General features: G+C 42.2%; 1 protein-coding gene across 6 annotated transcripts in view; it reads left to right on the top strand.

The window, feature by feature from the left end:
* The window catches only part of TAOK3 (TAO kinase 3), a 75,650-nt gene that overhangs the window by 10,516 nt on the left and 52,285 nt on the right, over positions 1 to 12,849 (top strand). The window contains exon 1 of one of the 6 annotated variants that reach the window (XM_058851957.1): positions 309 to 428. The exons of 3 other annotated variants lie outside the window; for them this stretch is intronic. The gene's annotated coding sequence lies outside the window, so the exon portion shown is untranslated. Of the gene's footprint in view, positions 1 to 308; positions 429 to 2,009; positions 2,102 to 12,849 lie in introns of those variants that run through there. 2 more of the 6 variants (XM_058851958.1, XM_058851960.1) reach the window with 2 other exon arrangements.

Below are 12,849 nucleotides of genomic sequence, written 5' to 3'. Positions count from 1 at the left end.
GGGGTTTTTTTCGTACCAAAATACACTAAACACGTGAGTTCTTCACCCCAATTTTATTCATTAAAGATTTGAAGGTTTTTTTAAACCTCCAAAGCTGCAGGACTGGGTGTGATATATTTCCCAAGTGTCTCTATTTTCTGTTGGTTTTTGCAGCTGTGCATCCATGGGTAAGGACAGAGGCATAAGAGGGATTGCAGGGAGAGGTGAGGCTTTATAGATCAACCTCTGTTTCTCCAGTTTAATTAAAGAAAAAAAAAGGAAAAATAACACATCTGATTTTGTTCTCCCCTTGTAAAAACATGCAGCAATAAGGACTTTTTCCTGTGTTGGAGGGAGAGGCAGAAGATAGCCTCAGTTTCCATCAGTATTTTCCAGTCATTTGCTGTAACAGTGATTCACTTCTGTTCAGTTGTTCATCCTGGCCTGAGGTGAGACATATAGAATGTTTCTATTTTAAGCTCTTCAGCATAATGGATGAATAAATTCACCCTTCCTAGGCTGGTTTTTACCACAGTGGGTGAACTTTCCTTCCTGGGATCTCTGTTTTGCTGTGCTGGCCTAAAATACTCACCCTCTGAAAGCTCTTGGTGTGCTGTCAACATCGGTGGAAGAAAATGTTCTGACCATTTTGCTTCAGGGTTGCTGATCTTAAACTTTACTGTTAAAAATAACAAGTTTTCTGAAGGCTAACTATGATGTTTTCCTGGCTCTCTGCCTCTTCCCCCCCATATTGATGTGATTAAATGCCACCAAAACTCAGCAATCCTTAGGTCGAGTGCATAGCCACGTGCATTTGTTGTAGCATTAATAGTGGTTATTCCATTTTCCTCAAAGAAAGTTAAAGGTGTGTTCCTAAATGGAAGTCTTCTGCTTGCCATACTAAGTACCACACAAGCAGTTTATGTACCAAGGTATAGAATTTTGAGGTTATTTTCATACTGCTTTAAACTGTCTCATGCTGACTCAGTTTGGCTGTAAAAGGCTGAAGTCTTGTCATCTAGAGGAAGTTTTTTTTTCCTGCTGGTAGAACTGGTGTGTGCTGGAGATCAGTTTTTCTCTATGACCAGAACATTTTTTTTATGTTGATTTTGAAGGATCTGCTTTCCTCAAATACCATTTCACTTGCTGAGCTTTGGGATCAGTCTCTTTGCCAGTGTTGATGGTGGTCCTTTCACATTTTCTGTTGAAGAAGCTGCAATGAAGTCTAGAGTATCTGATCTGAAATCAGACAGACCTGATGGTAAATGCTTTTAATTATGGCTTCAATAAATCCATGCTGGGAGGAAGGACAGGGCTAAAAGGCATTTCCAGGCTGATTGTGGCAGATGTACCTTCAACCTTCTGAATTTCTTGTAGCTTTTCCAGGATATTTCTACAGTAATTGGGGAATATTCCACTGTTTTCAGAAGCAGCTTTAAAATGCTATCCTCCCTCCTAAATTAGATGCCAAATAATGCATTTACTGAATTGAAGCAAGAAACCTCTGATGGTTCAAATGGAAATCTTGAGCCCATGTGTAAGGCTGCCAAATTTATCTGCTGAGGTGTGGAACTCGGAGTGAAAGAGCTCTGCTGCCTGTGTTGGGCCTGACTTAAACCCAGATCCCATACCAGAACACAAATCAAATTTTGCTGTGGAATTAGTTTGAAAAGCTTTTCCTGGCTTGTATTTAATTTTAATGATGATACATTTTAATTTGCTGTCAAAAACGTGCTTCAGATGAATACAGTGCCCTTCTCTTTATGTGCTGGTCATCTTGTTCTTTGTCCTTAAAGTGCCTGGGCTCTGTGTGTCCCTGTTAGGGAAGATAGTGCAGCCTTTTGAAGGACACATTTTCTGTGCCGCCTTTAAAATCTCTCGGGTTTGTTGAGTGTTTGCCTTGGGTTACCCTTCGAGAGATTTACAGGGTGGTTTGTATTTGTTTTGACTGTTACTTTATCTCACTTTCTCAGTAAGTCCAGTCTCTTCTGGCCATGGGTGATAGGAGGGGAGGATGAGGAAGTTCTGGGAGCCTATGTTCGGAGTGCTGTGCTTCAGGGTGCATGCTTGGATTCTTTTCCTTAGCCTTGGAGTAGATTCTATGATTGAAAGAGCTGTAAAGGTACTGTGATGGTGGAAATGAATGAAATGCTTAAATGTCTTAATCATTGAGATGTGAAATGTCCTTTCTGCTTGTACTTCCCTATGTGTTCCTGTGTATTGGCTAATCTTTGGTGACAAAACACTCCTTGTCCTGCCCTTGCATGGCAAAGGGGCTTCCTCAGCTCATTTATTAATTTTTAAGCTTGATATTGACATTTCACTTCCCGGTTTGGAAGTTGTTTCACACTGCAGACACAGAAGTCAGAGGTCATATTTACAGTGTAGTGGTTGGTTCATATCCCCATGGCAGGCTGGGGGGTGTTTGCCTGTGTGCTATTCTGCACACGCTGTGGGAATTGTTGTGTCTTCCTGAATAACACTCACACAGCAGTAATGGACATAAAATGGGTTTTAAAACACAATATAGAAGTGGCAGTGCTCACATTCAGTTCTTTACCAGAGCTATGAATGATGCAGTGCTGAGAGCTGGTGGTCTGTACATTGAAGGGTTCATGCAGATGCATTTCTGGGTGGGCTGCTGTGGTGTTTAAGAAGCATTTTGAAGCTGTACATGTTTTGTGTGTGTATAGTGGGGTAGCTGAATCATACTCTGTGGAAAAGAGCATTTTAAATCTATGTATTCATTCAGCGCCAGCACAGGTAAAATCTTTGGGTCCTCCTTTTATCCAGGCTAGGTGAGTGCCGAGGTGCAATGTAGGATTCCTGTGAGAATAATTCAGGCTGTGCAATGCTGTGCTGAGAACTGAGCTGTTCCTGCATCCCATCAGGGCCCCTCAGGGATGCTGTGCTTCATGGGCACTGGCAGCTGAAACTCAAACTGGGGCAGCCAGGTCACTGCACGGATTCTGCAGATGTTCCCAAGGTGGAGCTTCTGGCCACGACTGACCTCGTGTGCCCAGCAGCCCTTATTGCTTGGAGACACTGCTGGATCTTAACCTTGGTTTGGAACATCAGTTCCTGCAGTTCTTGGGAGCAGCACTGCTGTGCTTGTCTCCATCAAACAGTTAAGCTATTTAGAAGCCACAGTTTTAATCTTTATGGAGAAGGAAATGGGAGTGTTGCAAGCACACCTTATATAATGCACATAATTACTGACATTACCCACACTCCTCGTACTGGTACCAACTCCTGGGCATGCAGCTGGCACTTCCCCAGAAAGATGACACATGACAAATGGGTTATGGCCATTTTGCTGAGCAGGTTTCCTGTAACAGCTGCCCATGAGCTGCTCTTCAGACTCCTGGAGGTCTCTGACAAATCTGGTTTGGTTTGTGTTTCAGTAGCGCTTCCTGTAGGATAACTTAAAATGCATAAGGGCAAATGGAGGCCATTGTATGCACAGGTCTGTCTATGCTCTTTCCTGTTGCTTCAGGGAATTTGGGTTTGTGTTTTTGGGAAAGCAGGAGGGACCTGGGAATTGAGTAGACTTGTGAACATAGAAGTTTTGGTTATAATACTCTGATTTTGTATCTTCATCTCCTCTTTGTAGCACTGATTGCAGATAGAAACAAGACACTATATTAATATGATTGTGTGGATCCACGTCTGTGAATTCGGTACTGGATGAGTGCTGCTGTGCAATTGAAGGCCAGTCTGAAAAGCAACACATTCTGATAAAATTGATACTTTCCTGCAGAACTAAAACCAGCTATGGATTCTTGCAGCCTGGTCTGTGCCTTACTTTATTGCTGCTAAATGGAATGATCTGATACTTCAGAACAAACCATTAATTTAGTGTAAATATTTGCAAAGAATCCAGCTTTACTTTATACCAGGTGTTTTCTGAAAAGCCCTTGACCAGAACTCTTCTAAAGAAAATTCAATGTCTGGGGAAAAAAATTGAGTTTAGGTGATGTCTGATGCTGGCAAGGGGAAAGGGTTCTGTGAGTGCTGGGGAAAACTGTGTATTAGTAATTCTCTTCTCTTGACATACTGCTGCTAATTCATTATAATAACATGGCAGAAACAGGTGCCACATTTAGCTAACCTAGGTGGAAATGTGGATTTAGGTTCATGCTTGGAGAAATTGATTGTCAGTATAAATATTGCAGATAATTGGGTGGTGTCACAATTCACCTAAAGTTTTGTCTTTAGAGAGCTGAGGACTGGGCTAGGGTTGCAGAGGGAGCCTGCATGAGTTTGGGGATTCATTCTCAGTAAAACCAAACTCTCACTTCTGGATTTATCCCTTTATTGGAATAGCAAATAGTTTTTTGTCCTCAAACCCAGGGCTTGTGACCCTCTTTGCAGTCCCTTCCTTGGTGAAAATTAGTGACTCTTGCTGTTCTGTGTCCATGGTCTTGTGTAAGCAGATATCCTTCCAGTTTCTGGTTTGTGGTGGATTTGTTTTAGGCTCTCTCCATTGATGAATGAGGATGTGACTTTCAGGTATTCAAAAGTGAGGTGGAATTTCTCTTTTGTCCTACTGGATTTTTATCAAGAGTCCTGGTAACTCAAGAAGGCCATGGTGTACTCTCTGAAGGTGAGACTGCTGCTGTTTGGTAATTCTAGGAGCCCCAGGCCTTATCTGGAAGGGTTATTAGTTGGCTGCTTGCACACAAATGTCCGAGCTCTCATCAGATTAGAAGTCAAACCCAAAAATTTGTCTTTAGCTTGAAATACATAACCAGTGCTCCAAAACCACCTGAATTGCAGTCCTACATCCATTCACTTTCTTTGCAGCTGTTTTGATCATGGACGAAAAATACTGAAATTGATCAACACAGTACAAAATAACTTCCTAAATTTGTGTTGGACCTTGAATTTTTTTGGCCTAGCAAAAGACTCAGTACCTGCTAAGTAGGAACTTGTTCTGTGCTGTCAGTGAGGCTGCATTCCTTCCTTGGAGGCCATGTGGTAACATGACCTGACGCTCAAAATCCAGATTATTCTGGCTTACCTCAAACCTCAGGTAAGTTTAAATTTTTCACATCGCAATAGTAACTTGTTTGGAAGTGAGAGGTGGACATGACCAGGATGCTTTTAAGTTGAGGGTTTACTCCAGAGGCCAGTTTAGAGGCAGCACTGCTGTGGATGTGTCCTCTGAGAGGCTTTTGTGGGGCTGCCACACATCTGAGTGAGGGGACAGCGACAGATCCAGCTGTTGGCAGAGTGACACAAAGCACCTCTGTGATTGGGAACATCTGGGGATGCAGGAAACAGCGTGGCTGTTGGAAATGAGGCAATTCTAGTCTGGTGTTTTGGAGTGAAGTCAGAGGGTGAGAAGGAGTTTGGTCCTCTGTAGTTCTGTCTAAAACAGAAGGTGCAGGGGGACAGTTGAGATTATTTAAGGTTTGGGGAGGGACAGATGTGATAAGAGATTGTAGAGTTAATGATGCAGCACTTGAAAATGGAGGCAAGTGCTGTGGGGTGTTGCTTTGTTGCATATTTACTTATTTTCTTTAAAATGTCCTCAAATTCCTGCAACTTATTTGAATTAGTTTCTCTTCTTCCAGTCTGTTCTGACCTTTAATGTTTCCTGGCAAAATTTACGTTGCATTCAAATTAAGCTGGGGAATATTTTCCCAAAACCATCTTTCTAATTGTAATCTCTTACTTGAAATCTGCAGCTAGTAGGTTAAATATAATGTACATTTATTGATGGAAGTTATTTCTTATTTGTGTGGGTGTTATATACAGTCACATCACTGTTTCAATCACTGGCTGCCTGACTGGTTCCTAGAAAATACAGGGGAATTTCCTACCATGACTCATCTTGGAAGTAGCAGATGCTGCACGCTCTCAAGCTGTGTATGGTAGCTCTGGAGTCTCAATAAATTTAATTGAGTGTTGGGGACACAAAAATATATTGGATTACTGTAATGATTACACACTGCTACTATTTATCCCTTTTTAATGAGGATGCTTAAGCAGAATCTTTATAAAGGTGATAGTGCTTTCTTCCCTTTCTGTCCTGTGGCACTGCATTTGAAAACGTGTTTCTGCTTTGAAATTTCAGTTTTACCCTGCTGTTACTGAGGGGTGACTCTGTTTTTAGTATTTTATAATTCCAAGAAACCTTCCCCATATTTTTTCTTTTTTTTTTTTTTTGTTTTTACGCTCTTGAAAGTGACCTCTGAGCCACATGTCACTCACAAGCAGTTCCAGTCCCTGAGCAGCAGCAGATTGTGTTGCTGGTGGTGGGTCTGTGCTGCTGGGGAGTTGTTGGGTACCTGCTGATCCCAGATATGGAGATGAGTGTGGGATGCTGTGCCACAGCCAGCAGGCTCACATGGGCCTCGTGGGTTTGCCTTCAGTGGGGTCACACTGGGATGTGCAGCAGCACAAGGAGGATGGGATTAAACATTAGAACTGCCCTGCTGGGATGTCCAGCGTGCTGGGGATTGAAGAGACAAGGAGCTGCTGGGCTGGAGGTGCCTGGCATGGAACACAGCTCCCTCCTGCCATGAGGAGGGTGGAGGAGGCGAGGACAGAGGCGGTTTGAAGGGATATGGAAGGGAGTGGCTCTCCTGCAAGCTGAACGTGCCAGATGAGATACCCAGCTCTGGCTGGTGGAGTCTCAGGATCAGTTCTCATTTCAGCATTATCCAAATAAACCCAACCTGCTGCTTCAGCAGCTGATGTGCCTGTTTCTTCCCGTGTGGAAGTGTGGATTCCCACGCAGGGATGGATCTTGCCTGGAGGCACATGGTGCTCCAGAGGAGCCCCAGAGCGTCAGTGGAGTGCTGTCGTGTCCAGACCCAAAGACTTCAAAATCCAAAGATCCTTATGGTTTGTCCTTTTCCATAGCCAAGTGAGGGCTGGCTTGCTGAGAATAAAGTGTAAAGCTTTGGGAAGCAGTGGAATGCCAGGCTGTTCGTGTACAGGGCTCTGTGGGATGCCCTTACCCACGTCCTTTGTGTAGAAGCTGTAGGACCTGGAAACACAGGATCATCTCATGCTTGGGGAATATTCCCTGAATTTACTCCTTTGGCTGCCCAGGATGTGTAGTATTTATCTTCCTGATGTGTCTTAGGAGTCTTGGGGAGTCATTCTCAGTAAAATCAAACTCTCGCTTCTGGATTTATCCCTTTATTGGGATAGCAGAGTTTTTTGTCCTCAAACCCAGGGCTTGTGACCCTCTTTGCAGTCCCTTCCTTGGTGAAAAATTTAAAATATAGTCTTAATTAAAATTTCTTAATCAAAATTTTAAAATACAGTCTTATGACTCTATTTTAAGGTGGGGCTCATCAGGTTGGGGAGGTCTCCCATCATGGTGTTGGGAGCTAATCTGGAACTGAACAGAAAAACGCTGGCCTGGTTTCTCAGCCCTGGATTTTGGGTGGCAGTTCCTTTGTTCAGAAACACGAAATGGGCAATGTGTGCCTTATCTTCCTGGGCAAGCAGTGAAATATCTGAGAAAGGATGGAATTACATTGTTACTTGAGGTTTTCCTGGCAGAAGGGTGAGTCCTTGAATGCTTTTCTTATTCGGGATCACAGGGAGCAGTGCCTGCTCTGGATTGCAGAAATGGGTTTTTGCTGTAGTGGTGCAGGAGCCAGCAGCAGCTCCCAGTGGGAAACTGCAGCACTGGAGCCACTTTGGCCAAGGAGCTGGTTCTGCAAAGCCAGGCCCAGCTGATGGTTCCCTGCCCCAGCCTGGAAAAGAGGAAGCCTGGAGCTGAATCTCACCGAGCTGCACTTCCCTAGAGAGCAAGATGAGGAGAGGCAGTTCCTCTGCTGGGCTTCATCTATGATTAATGGAGAGCTTAAGCACAGTATAGGCTTGCTCTGTAACCTTGCTGTACTCCTCATATTCTCTGGGAAAGTTTGCTTCTCACCAAAGGAACTGAGTTTTTCCAACAGCATCCCCTAAAATGGTTGGAAGTTTCTGTGTTTGAGTTTGCAAGATAAATTCTGTGGTTTTTTTCTGATATTTATTTTTTCCAAAATCACATAATGCTTAAATTTGGCTGGGTGAGAAGCATTCATATCTGGTGTGTTTTGTTTGTATACAAATATTCAATGGTTTTCCCCTGTAGTTATGCTTTTGAAGGTGTTGATTCTTTTCAGCATTATAAAGAAAGATCACCAAAATGTATAGTTATTTAGTACAAAAAGCTTTAGCAGAAGAGTTCAGTGCAGCTTCCCCTAAGGGCTTTCCATCCTTGGAGGCAGCAGCTTTAAAATTATATGTGTAAAACTCGAGGTAGCTCTTCTAAGACCATTCTTGTTGTCATATTAGATTTGGTTATGCATTTGTACTAGGTACTGGTTAGTTAGGAAGACTCATAAAGGAGTTTTTTCCCTATTCTTCCTGTCTAGAATATTCTTTTCTAGGAGCCTAGAAGCTCCTGTACAGTAATGACCCTGAGCCAGGTGATTTTCCAAAGTCCCCTGAGCTCCTTCAGCATTTTCAGTTGACATGACCATAAAGTAAAAAGACTGAAAATTGTCATGAATTCATTAGTTAATACTAGAATTTTTCATTCCTTTGATTAGTGGCAATACGCTTCAGTCTGCAGAAAAACATATTTCATTCACAGAGTGTCTCAGCTGTGCTTAAAATTAACCAGAACAAAATAATGAGCCCTGCAATTGAGAAGCTGTCCCCAACTAAAAATATTCCTCACTTAGACGATGGGATTGGATTCTTTCATAGTTTTACTACAAATATCCCCTTAGGCTCATTATGCCTTGGATGCTGAATCCATAAAATAAGGCTGTTAATATGTATACGAGGCACCAAGTGTAGTGCTGGAGACTTTCAAAAACTGGTAATTCCTTAATTTATTCATAAAGCAGGGAGCATAACTCTTGAAATTTTGATCAGATGCCAGTTCCTTCAGTAGCCACTCGATCCAGAAACCTTTTTATAGCTGTGCTAACATCTCTGAGGACTGTTAGGCTTAATTAATGTTTAAGACTCTTGTACAGAACATGTCATGAAAAGGGAAGCTCTTCTGAGGGAGCATGGGGAGGCAGGTGGGAATTTGCCTTCCCACTCCCTGAAGCCAAAGGATTGTACCAGCATTTGAGTAAGTTTCTGTCTATTCTCTCACTTAAAAATACCCTTTCTGCAGTTTGTAGAGAATTACCGTTATTTGTGGTGTTGAATTGACAGGTGTGTATACAGAATCCTTCACATGGACTTTGTTTTAGATATTTAAAAGCAATTCTAGGTTATAAAAAAACAAACCAGAATGGCCTTACTTAAAGTACATAACTGTCACAAAAAAGAAGGCTCTTTTCTATGGTATGAGGATGGCTAAGCCTGATAAAATGGTTCTGAAAATGTTCACTGTCAGGCAAAACACTTTAATTTCTCCCATCTGCAGAAAAAAAATATTTATATTCTCTGAAGGGTCAAGTGAGGGGACCATTTCACTGGGAAACTGCACATCTTTTTCTTGTACATAAACTTGTTATGGATCCAAAAATGAGTATTTTCTCATAAGCACTGACATGTCCCTGCACAAATATCTTCAGGGCCGTGTAGAATATCATCATCAAACAGCAGAAAACCTTTATCCTATGGGCATGTCTGGTGCTTCTGGGGCTACTGTGGGGTTGGGTGATATTTTTTATCAGGAGAAAATTGGCTTCATCTATTGATATGTTGTTTAACAAAGGCATCAAACCCCTCAAACCTCATTTCCCTGCTCTTCTTCCTCAACACACACTTCCCCAAAATCTAAGTTACAAAAGGTAAATGGAAAAGAAACTGTAATCACAAGGCAGTAATGGTTGATTAGATCTTTGTATATTTTTAACCGGGGGGGGGAAAGTTGGATTATTTCAGAAGAATTTGCCTTTAATGCTCTGAAGGGTGAATTTTTGTGGTTTAGAACCCTGTATCTCACATAAATACATTCCTTAGAGGAATTAAAGCTGAGTATCCATCCCCTGAACAGGTGAGGTTCTCACCATGAACTGAGAGGGGAATGAAAATTGGGAATACAGGAGATTTATCCAGCCCTGCTGCTGGGGAGGGACATCAGTCTATCTTAATAGAAAGCAGAACTGGAATAGACTGACGTAAATGACTGATTTTTTTCTGATTTAAGTCCAACAACATTGCCTGCAGGGGAAAACACTGTTGGCAGAGGCATTCCCGGTGATGAAAGCTTTACTGTAGCAGTTAAGATTAGTTGTCTTTAGACAAAAACCTCATGTTTTATTTAATATCCATTCAGGCTTTTTTTTTTTTTTTTTTTCCCCTGGTTAAAAAGGTAACAAGTAGGGCATCAAGATCATATCAATGAATGAACACTGTAGATGTTTTATTCAGCCAAAAGACCATTTTGGTTTCTCTTAGAAAAGTTTAATTGCTTAATTGCATGAGATATAAGATTATGATACTGAAATTCTACTGCAGCCTTCAAAGCCTGCTTTGTTTAGCATTGCTTTCAAGGCAAGGTTTGCAGGAAAGAAATGCAGTGGAGCTTTGTTTTTTTTAATAGAAAATGGGGAATTTTTGTCAAAAGTCAAGACTGAAAATCAAGGATGCCCAGCCTTATCTGGTGGTCTTGAGCTCTGGGTTTTTCCCCTGCAAAGACAGCCTTGCTAGAGCAGAGGATGTAAATAAGAACTTGTGTAACCAGGGCCTTGCTCACACAGTCATGGTGGCTTGGAGCTATTTTATCTCCATATCTGTCCAAATAAACAAAGCTTTAAGTGGTCAAGTGATGCCTGAACGTCTCTCTATGGAAAGCACTGGGCTTTAGCTGCTCAAGTGGCTCTGAGAAAGTTGTTTAGATCAAATTAGGAAATTGTGGGACACTGGGATGCTTCGTGGCAGTATTTGTAATGTTTTACCTCTGGCCATGGTCAAATGTAGTTGTTTGTCAGCGGGGACCACTCCTGAGCCAGCCTTGGTGGTGGCAGGATCCAGGGAATACTGCTTGAGGTTTTGATCAGTGTTTTATCTACAGTAACCATACTTCAAATGGCTCTGATTCCCAGAACATCCTTGGAATAAGTTTGACAGTTCCAGGGAGCCCTAGAAATTATAACTGGAATTTGTCTGTTAGATGAAAACAAATCTACAGAGAGGAAAAAGAGGTTTTTCCTTTCCTTGCTGCAGAAAATTGCCACAGAGATATGAAATAGATCAAGAGTTTTTATTCATTATCTTCAGCTGTCACTCTAGACATTAGAATACACTGAAGTGCCATTTCAAGTAGAACTATAATATTTGGCAAGGATAATTTTTTTCCAGGAACAATAAACATGGCTTAAAACAGGATTTTTGTTACTTGTCAGGGTATCAGCAGGTTTGGAGTCAGATGGTTTGAGCAGGTGTATGGGAAGGAGAGAAAAGAGGGAAGTGAGGAGGGAACGTGCTGGATTGCTGTGGGAGTCTGCCAGGGATTTACTGTGAAATTCTGGATCGAGAGAGAACTCCTGAAGTAAATGCAAAGGGAAATGGTGTGTGCTGCACCTGTGTGTGATTGAGGAGGATGCTGAACTGGATCTCCTGAGGGATGGGGACAAAACCCCGGGAGGAGCTGCTGGGATTCTGCCATGGTCGGTCCTGGGCTGGGGCAGCCCGTGTGGGCTCAGTTATCAGTGAGCTCTTCATTCTGAGCCTTGCACTCAGTATTGCAAATGGGTGAATTCATTGATTGAGAAGGTTTTGTTGCTATAATCAGCATAGAAACATGTAACATTTTTATGTCCATCCATGCTTTTGGCCGTGGCTTCTTGTCATTGCGTTTTTCCCAACACTCCATTTGCCTATTTTTGACTGCCTCTGCCTGCTGAGCAGATGTTTTCAGAGAGCTGTCTGCAGCAACCCCCAGGTCTTTTTCCTATGTGGTTACAATTAATTTAAAATTCAGCAATGTGTAGAGTAGCTGAAAATATTACTACTGCTGTCTGTTAGCCTATTTTTGTATCAAATGCATTTCAGCAGCCCCTGTTCTGCTGCTGAGGTCTCTCAAGTCTCAGCCACTCAAGGTGGACCTGGCTGTGTATGTTTTTAACATAATGATTGATCCCCACTGCTATGAATTAATATTATCTACAAGATAAGTGACTGAAACCCTTTTGGTGGTGCTAATTCAATATACACAAATCTGTGTCATTACTCCAGCAGCCGCCTCAAAAATAGAAAACTGCTCAATGGCTTTCTTGGTGGTGATTCAATATAGTAAATTATCATTAGAGCAAAAATAAAGCTCAGTCATATCTTAGAGCAATCTCCACATGGTTCTTCCTGTGCAGTGTTTGCCAATAAGCCTGGATTTTTGTTAGCCATTGGACACACATTCCAACATCAGCTGCCAGTTCCTTGGCTTCTCATGCAGAAATAGAAATGTTTCTAAATTATGGTGGCCTTTCATTTTGCTTTGCTATCCTTTTCATTAGATTTTCTTGTTTTAATGATGTTTCTGACCTGAATGTCTCTTGCCCTCAAATGCCATAAGTGTCCATCCCTGGCACCCACAGAAGGTCCTGTTGTGCCCACAGCCCCCCTCCCAAACGCTGTCACTTGGTATTTTTGTGCAGCCATCTGATGTGATTTGGGGACTTGACACAGAAGCTGGGCCAGCAGTGAGGAAGTTTGACCCTCCCCTCCTGATGGCTTCCTCTCCTGGGCTCTGTGACTCTTCAGATGTCTCCATCAGTGACCAGAAAATTCAACTGAAGCTTTGATAATGTTTTCTCCAAGTGATATCTGCGGTGTCTTTTGCAGCATCCGTTTTTCATTTTTTGGGAATTCCAGCAGACAGGAATGCACTCACTGTTTGTGCTAAAAGCTTTTCTAGTTGGTTGGAAGGGAAATGCTGCTTGCCTGCTTATG

This window comes from Poecile atricapillus, chromosome 16 (genome assembly GCF_030490865.1).
Source record: "Poecile atricapillus isolate bPoeAtr1 chromosome 16, bPoeAtr1.hap1, whole genome shotgun sequence".
In the NCBI taxonomy this organism is placed as follows: domain Eukaryota; kingdom Metazoa; phylum Chordata; class Aves; order Passeriformes; family Paridae; genus Poecile; species Poecile atricapillus.
This window is presented reverse-complemented; position numbering and strand designations above follow the sequence as displayed.